Consider the following 8866-nt stretch of genomic DNA (forward strand, 5'->3'; position numbering starts at 1 on the left):
TTTTTTTTTTGTTCAAAGAGTGAGTACAGACAGCACATGGGAAAGAATAATATTCTAGTGTGAATGCTAATGTTAATATTTTTTGACACTCTAGGTGAGGCTATAGTACTGGGTTTTCAGCACTATATAGTCATGTTGGGTCAGACGGCTCTTATACCATCCATACTAGTTCCTCAGATGGGAGCAGGAGATGCAAGTCTTTAATGTTTAAGTTAAATATAAGAAGAAAATTGATTTGTGATGATGTTGTTTTTGAAATTTTAATTCTAAGAATCTTTTTAACTTAACCTTTCTTTAAATAGAGAGAAAAGGCTATGGTAATACATAGTCTTTTGTTTGTGAATGGAACAAACACCCTGGCGCAGAGTTTCTTTGGGACCTGTCTACCCGTGGTCATTGGCGCTTCACACATATATGTGCCGACCACCCTTCCAATTCTCTTATCGGGTAGATATTGTAACACCCTTCTAAACCCCCGCGGAAAATACAATAATAATCAGAGTAAACATGAAATACAAGGATGTCACAACTTCTTTAACATAAAATACCATAGTCATTTGTCATGCCACACGAGGAACCATTTAACATAAATACAATTCATGTTCAACACAGCGGATTATAATTCATAACATTGCATATTCATCATCATTCGTGCAAGTTACTCTAATACAATTATAAAACAACAAAACCAACAGAGTAACTCGTCTCTAAACTAGCGTTCCCCAGTGTTACATTCAGAGCATGACTCGACACGGACTAAGGGCTAGCCTATAAGCTATCTTCACCCAATCAAGACGCCGCTACATCCTTAATCTGAAATCATCAAAGTAAGGGTGAGTTTCATTCGAATTAATAAGCATTATGCAATCATAAGCAATAAAATCTCATAGTAATTATCATCCACTCAATCATACATATAATCAGAATTATTACAACAAGTAAACATCAATCCAACAATATTGGCCATCGGCCCACAACTCATCAATTATACCAATGATCAAGTTATATTAACAACATATTCTTAATACATCAATCATATAAACACACCAAGGCATAACACTGAATTCCATCCAATCATGTTATAACCAATGCATATGATTAAACTGACACTATGCATGTGGTACCATACATGGGATATACCCATCCAACTGATATCCTCATCACTGAGATACAGTTTAACCAGCACCGATTCCACACACAGGGAATCATGCTCACCAAATATCCAGCACCGATTCCACACACTGGGAATCATGCTCACCAAAATATCCAGCACCGATTCCACACACTGGGAATCATGCCCACCGTTTTGATCCACTTTCATCACCGGGATCCATCACCAAAAATGTATGCCAATGAATGCAACATATAACATGCTTACAACATCACCAATCCGATGTAACACATCGTCTCATTATCATCACCAAATCATCACCAATAAGCATGTATATATTCTTAGCATTCATACAAACATATCACACATACATTCACCACAGTTCACATGTTAATATTAACAGTATATTAACATTCATAATTCATCAATCATCACCACGTTCATACATCGTTACATCTAACATAATTGCACACAATGTAACCAATTATCAAAACAACCCAACAACATAATCACAAAATATGTATTCATTTACGACATGTTATAAACCAACATCACCCAATGAATATCACAATCTCATCACCAATACAGAACATGCATCAATAGTCATATATATAAGCACATATACATATACTATCTTTCAATTCATTAATAATTAAATCGAGTTTAAAAAGTAAAGTTGGCTATTGCCCATCTTATCAATTCATCAGATAAAGCATCTCATTAGCTTCACAACGCCCAAAACGGCACATAAATCGGATACTCGGATCAAAAGTTATGAGTTTTCAAAGATAAAACATTTTTAGAAAAAGTGCTGCAGGAACGGGGTTGTCCCTACGTGGGAACCGGTTCCTGGCAGCTTCAAAGTCTCGTCTCTGGTTTTTACTATGGGGAACCGGGTTGTCCCTACATGGGAACCGGTTCCCAGCTACCCAGAACCCATATTTCTCTGTTTTTACAAGGGGGAACCGGTTCGTCCCACATGGGAACCGGTTCCTACGTACCTGCACAGCAAAAATCACTATTTTGACAGCTTTTACCCTATCCCATAACCCCAATTTCAGGTACATACGAACATAGCACACAATTAACATTGTTTTTCACACAATTACACATTTCAAATAGGTTATTGACATGTATTAACATCATATATCACAAGTATCAACAAAATCATGTCAATTCATACAAGATTATCAAAACCTAACAAAATTCCCAAACCCGACACGTACGATTGAACTAGACAACAATCCTAATCAATCATACTACCTACAATCACATAAGGAATACTAACCCGAAGAATCCCCCCTTACCTCAGAGTCGAACTTCGAAGGTTCTCTTCCCCTTTGGCTCTTCTCACTTTCACGTGTTCTCCTTTCTTCAGACTCAGTTCCTGCTTCTCCTTCCTCTTTTCCCCAAATTCCTTATTTTATGAAAAATAAAATAAATATTATAATGGGCTTGCTTAGTCAACACCCCCTCTTCTGCTAATCACCACTCTAGGCCCAAATGTCAATATTTCACCATTTTCCAAATAATTCCAAATAAAAATACTAAAATTCCAATTATTTAATTTAAATCCAAATTAAATTAGTAAACTGAAATTATGGGGTGTTACAACTCTCCCCCACTAAAAGAGTTTTCGTCCTCGAAAACATACTTCAAGTAAAGTCCCAGATAAGAGTACTTCATTTGACTCTCCCATTCTCCGTTAACACCTTCTTAGTCGAGTCTCAAAATTCATCTGACATAACCAACACCAGCATATCTCATGCATTCAATCTCCGCCCTTACTTCGCATCTGACCATCCCAGGGTATACCACTCGCTATACTCCAACGATTAACGACAATGAAACTTCGAGGTACGATCCATACAATACACTCAACAACTGAATAATACAATTACATAATCCATGGTATGATCGCAACTGATCAACACTGTAGTAATGGATTCCATTTACTCACGTACCAACCTTAGGCACACTCTTGCAATTGAGCGATAAAGTAATACTTACACTTACTCAAAGCAAATTCCCGAGTTACTTCATCTATTAAAAACATTCCCACTATCGGAACAAGCACACATCAGTAGTTATAATTACATAGCTCATTATCCTCAATATACCATTGCTTACAAGGTAGCTCAATTGAGTCCCACTCTCCACTAAGAATCAGATTAACTTCGTCCTTCGCAGAGTATAATTCCACATTATATTCATAAATTTACATAACACCTTACAACAGTACAAAATTATTATGGCATTACATAGTATCAACTCGTTGTCTTAACTTCTTCGAACACATACTCATTAACTACATTCAACCATAATAGGATATCCATCATCTCGGCAATTATTCAAAAGGGTTCTAATCCTTTGGCACGACATCCTTATGTCTACGAGATTCCAAATCCAACCTATAGATCAACATATATTCTCCATGTAGAACCCCGACATATTAATTCTCACTACTCACGAGTAGCACTCATAACACCACTTTACATCATACTTTCGCTGTACGACTACGACTACTCGTCTTAAGTCACCGTCCAATGCTTTGCACCCCTTCATATTCACTTCCTCATAAGTTCCCACGATATGGTGAGTGGTTATTCTCACCTCTCAACCTTCACCACATCTTATACCATTAAGGTAACAAGCAATCTCATACTATCTATATGACTCCGCCTACTATCAACAAGAGATTAAGGGTGATCAAGTCCTCAATTTGTCAATAGATAGCCGACAATCATGTTTAAGCATAAACTGTTGTTACTACATAATAGTGTCCTTCCTGAGTTTATACTCAACTCATTAACATTGTCTAATTCTCTACGGTGTCCTTCTTCTAGAATTCTCAACCCGGTAACATCTTGAACGCAAACGCGACTTCTAGACCTCATTACACCATCCTCGTTAATTCTGAATTCGCCGTCTTTACCTTTGTAATTCGAGGTCGACTTATCAGCTTTCTGGCTTTCTCTAATCTTGTCTAGAATACCATTAGTCAGTCTCAGCATACCCAATCCAACATTAGTAGGAGCACCTTCACATACCAAACTTAATTCTCTGAATTGTTCAATTCAATCCAACTCTTTCACCATCAGTATCGACAATTTTAGAGGCAACCTTGAACCATACAAATAATGTCACTGCAACATCAAAACAAAACCATGGCTGCCAAATCTAAATCATGAGTCAGATAATTCCTTTTCTGCGCTTTCAATCGTCCCGACGCATAAGTTACTACTTACTGATTTTACATCAATACATCATCCAAACCCATCAACGACGCATCACAATATACCACAAATGGTTCCAAAGTCTATTTCACTTTTTCTACTGATTCCTTCATCACTCAAATCCATCAATATTTAAATCATCTTTATCCGCTTATTTATTAAGGACATATCCTACTCGACTTCGTTCCGAACAATCGCGGTAATAAGCATTCCTATTTCAACACTGGTCTAGGCCTCTTTATCCAACATCATAATATCTCCTCATAGGACCACTCTACTGTATTTATAACTCTTCCACAAGTTATAACATAATCTCACCTCTTCGTAGTCTCAAACGACACCCTAATCCGATACTCAAAGTTCAAGATATGAATGTTTCCAACCGTTACCCAAGATACAATACCGATACCATGCAACGAAACTCTATACGACATCTCCAAAACTTCTCAATTGGCACATTTAATCTCTAAGATTGCTTCTCAACAAGCCTCCTCATTATTCCTTTATTCTGTTTAACTCTGACACTGACATCCCATGCCGCACCAACGAACAATCTAGTTCTAAGGACAAGTGTAACCGTAACTTCACCTCTTTCTAACATCATCCTGACACAATTAAACATGTTACAGCTGCTGCAACCATTTTTATAACAAAGTTCATCTCGTTAGCTTTCCGACGCTTCAAACGGAACTCAAATCGGATGTCCAGAACTCCAGTTATGAATTTTCGAAGTTTCATAACGATTCAGCAATCTTCCTGCGATTTGCTTACGAAAATTCTGCTCCAAAACTCATCCTCTTCAAATTAATCTCATTATTAACATCATCTTATCACATCTCTTCGCTTCCAAACTTCTTATAACTTAAACAACACATTTCATCGCTGAAGTTCGATTTCTGCAACATCCTGAAACCAAATTCATGTACGCCATCATCAACCTTCTTATCCTTGAGATCGTACTCGTCTCTTCACATTACTCGCTCTTTAAAGAGTTTTCAACAACATCGATAACCTCTACCATCATCTCAATTACTTACTAGTAATCCTACGACAAGGTCTACGACAATACTTCCTTTAATCACTGCTTCAACAGCGACCTTTCACATAAGGCTATTCACACAACAACATCACAGTCCGTCAGTAGCACTTGAAGCATCACAACTTCGAAATTTCATTTCTCAGAAATAACCATCATCTACTCCGAGACACTCCGACTGAACAACAACCACGGTCTTCAGTCCATGTCACCTTCGCTTCAGAAAACAATAACTCCACACTCTTGTACTACTGCCCCACGCATCTCTCTAACATCTTGCATCTGAGACATATCCGAGAAGCATGACTTCTCCCCCACTAGTTTCAATCCCACTTCTGCAAGCAAACATTTAGAACACACTGAGTACCGACAGTGTTTCTCACACATGTCGCGTACCGACAGGAAATTAACAACAAGACTCTGGTCGCAAGGACCGACAATGCTCTGATACCACTATTGTAACACCCTTCTAAACCCCCGCGGAAAATACAATAATAATCAGAGTAAACATGAAATACAAGGATGTCACAACTTCTTTAACATAAAATACCATAGTCATTTGTCATGCCACACGAGGAACCATTTAACATAAATACAATTCATGTTCAACACAGCGGATTATAATTCATAACATTGCATATTCATCATCATTCGTGCAAGTTACTCTAATACAATTATAAAACAACAAAACCAACAGAGTAACTCGTCTCTAAACTAGCGTTCCCCAGTGTTACATTCAGAGCATGACTCGACACGGACTAAGGGCTAGCCTATAAGCTATCTTCACCCAATCAAGACGCCGCTACATCCTTAATCTGAAATCATCAAAGTAAGGGTGAGTTTCATTCGAATTAATAAGCATTATGCAATCATAAGCAATAAAATCTCATAGTAATTATCATCCACTCAATCATACATATAATCAGAATTATTACAACAAGTAAACATCAATCCAACAATATTGGCCATCGGCCCACAACTCATCAATTATACCAATGATCAAGTTATATTAACAACATATTCTTAATACATCAATCATATAAACACACCAAGGCATAACACTGAATTCCATCCAATCATGTTATAACCAATGCATATGATTAAACTGACACTATGCATGTGGTACCATACATGGGATATACCCATCCAACTGATATCCTCATCACTGAGATACAGTTTAACCAGCACCGATTCCACACACAGGGAATCATGCTCACCAAATATCCAGCACCGATTCCACACACTGGGAATCATGCTCACCAAAATATCCAGCACCGATTCCACACACTGGGAATCATGCCCACCGTTTTGATCCACTTTCATCACCGGGATCCATCACCAAAAATGTATGCCAATGAATGCAACATATAACATGCTTACAACATCACCAATCCGATGTAACACATCGTCTCATTATCATCACCAAATCATCACCAATAAGCATGTATATATTCTTAGCATTCATACAAACATATCACACATACATTCACCACAGTTCACATGTTAATATTAACAGTATATTAACATTCATAATTCATCAATCATCACCACGTTCATACATCGTTACATCTAACATAATTGCACACAATGTAACCAATTATCAAAACAACCCAACAACATAATCACAAAATATGTATTCATTTACGACATGTTATAAACCAACATCACCCAATGAATATCACAATCTCATCACCAATACAGAACATGCATCAATAGTCATATATATAAGCACATATACATATACTATCTTTCAATTCATTAATAATTAAATCGAGTTTAAAAAGTAAAGTTGGCTATTGCCCATCTTATCAATTCATCAGATAAAGCATCTCATTAGCTTCACAACGCCCAAAACGGCACATAAATCGGATACTCGGATCAAAAGTTATGAGTTTTCAAAGATAAAACATTTTTAGAAAAAGTGCTGCAGGAACGGGGTTGTCCCTACGTGGGAACCGGTTCCTGGCAGCTTCAAAGTCTCGTCTCTGGTTTTTACTATGGGGAACCGGGTTGTCCCTACATGGGAACCGGTTCCCAGCTACCCAGAACCCATATTTCTCTGTTTTTACAAGGGGGAACCGGTTCGTCCCACATGGGAACCGGTTCCTACGTACCTGCACAGCAAAAATCACTATTTTGACAGCTTTTACCCTATCCCATAACCCCAATTTCAGGTACATACGAACATAGCACACAATTAACATTGTTTTTCACACAATTACACATTTCAAATAGGTTATTGACATGTATTAACATCATATATCACAAGTATCAACAAAATCATGTCAATTCATACAAGATTATCAAAACCTAACAAAATTCCCAAACCCGACACGTACGATTGAACTAGACAACAATCCTAATCAATCATACTACCTACAATCACATAAGGAATACTAACCCGAAGAATCCCCCCTTACCTCAGAGTCGAACTTCGAAGGTTCTCTTCCCCTTTGGCTCTTCTCACTTTCACGTGTTCTCCTTTCTTCAGACTCAGTTCCTGCTTCTCCTTCCTCTTTTCCCCAAATTCCTTATTTTATGAAAAATAAAATAAATATTATAATGGGCTTGCTTAGTCAACACCCCCTCTTCTGCTAATCACCACTCTAGGCCCAAATGTCAATATTTCACCATTTTCCAAATAATTCCAAATAAAAATACTAAAATTCCAATTATTTAATTTAAATCCAAATTAAATTAGTAAACTGAAATTATGGGGTGTTACAGATATAGCGGGATTGTGGATCCCACTGAGGTTGGTTCATGACAAAGCCCCTTCTATTTTTCATTAATTTGTCTTTTTACTTATTAAACTAACTAATTTTCTGATCAATGTGTAGAGATTTTTAGGAATTATGCATGTAACACAGGGTGCGCTTATGATTTCATCGACCATGCAAATCATTGTTGGATTTAGTGGCGGTTGGCGGTATATAGTGAGGTTTGTTCATTGTGCATTCTAATCCCCAGTTTAGACATTGTATGGATATTGAGAATTATTTAGTTAAAAATATATATTATTAATTTGCTATATTTTTGTTAAGGTCCTTAAGCTCTCTCTCTACTGTTCTATTAGTTGCGCTTTCGGGGTTTCGACTTCAGCGGTTCGGTTTTCCCATGGTATGGTTTTATTTTTACAACAAGATCACTATGTTTTTTCATACATTTGCAAATTATAATTTCTAGGATTCTATTTTTTTAATTATTACTTTTAAATCTCAGCTTGCAGGATCTGTAGAGATTGGACTACCTTAGCTTATACTTTTGTTGATGTTTACACAGGTGATTTTTTTGTTTCCTTTCCTTTACTTATGTGATATTCCAAATTTATATTCTAAAGCATAGTTGTTTCTTTGAGCAGTACCTTCCTCGTGTGAGGCGAGATGACCGGCGTATTTTAGTCCTAGATTGTTTTGCGGTCATATTCTCAACACTGGTCGTGTGGGCATTTGCCTATTTTTTGACGATCGTTGGAGCCTACAA

At 37.1% G+C, this 8866-nt stretch overlaps 1 long non-coding RNA gene across 1 annotated transcript; it reads right to left on the minus strand.

Annotated features, from left to right (window-relative positions):
• Window positions 1-481: 481 nt before the first annotated feature.
• Window positions 482-8048, minus strand: LOC131637933 (uncharacterized). Its single transcript, XR_009294540.1, has 3 exons — window positions 7804-8048; window positions 2419-6198; window positions 482-813 (listed from the first exon to the last, which is right to left on the minus strand). It is a non-coding gene; the product is annotated as an uncharacterized LOC131637933 (long non-coding RNA).
• Between the last annotated feature and the right edge of the window lie 818 nt (window positions 8049-8866).

This window comes from Vicia villosa, unplaced genomic scaffold (assembly GCF_029867415.1).
Source record: "Vicia villosa cultivar HV-30 ecotype Madison, WI unplaced genomic scaffold, Vvil1.0 ctg.002116F_1_1, whole genome shotgun sequence".
NCBI lineage: Eukaryota > Viridiplantae > Streptophyta > Magnoliopsida > Fabales > Fabaceae > Vicia > Vicia villosa.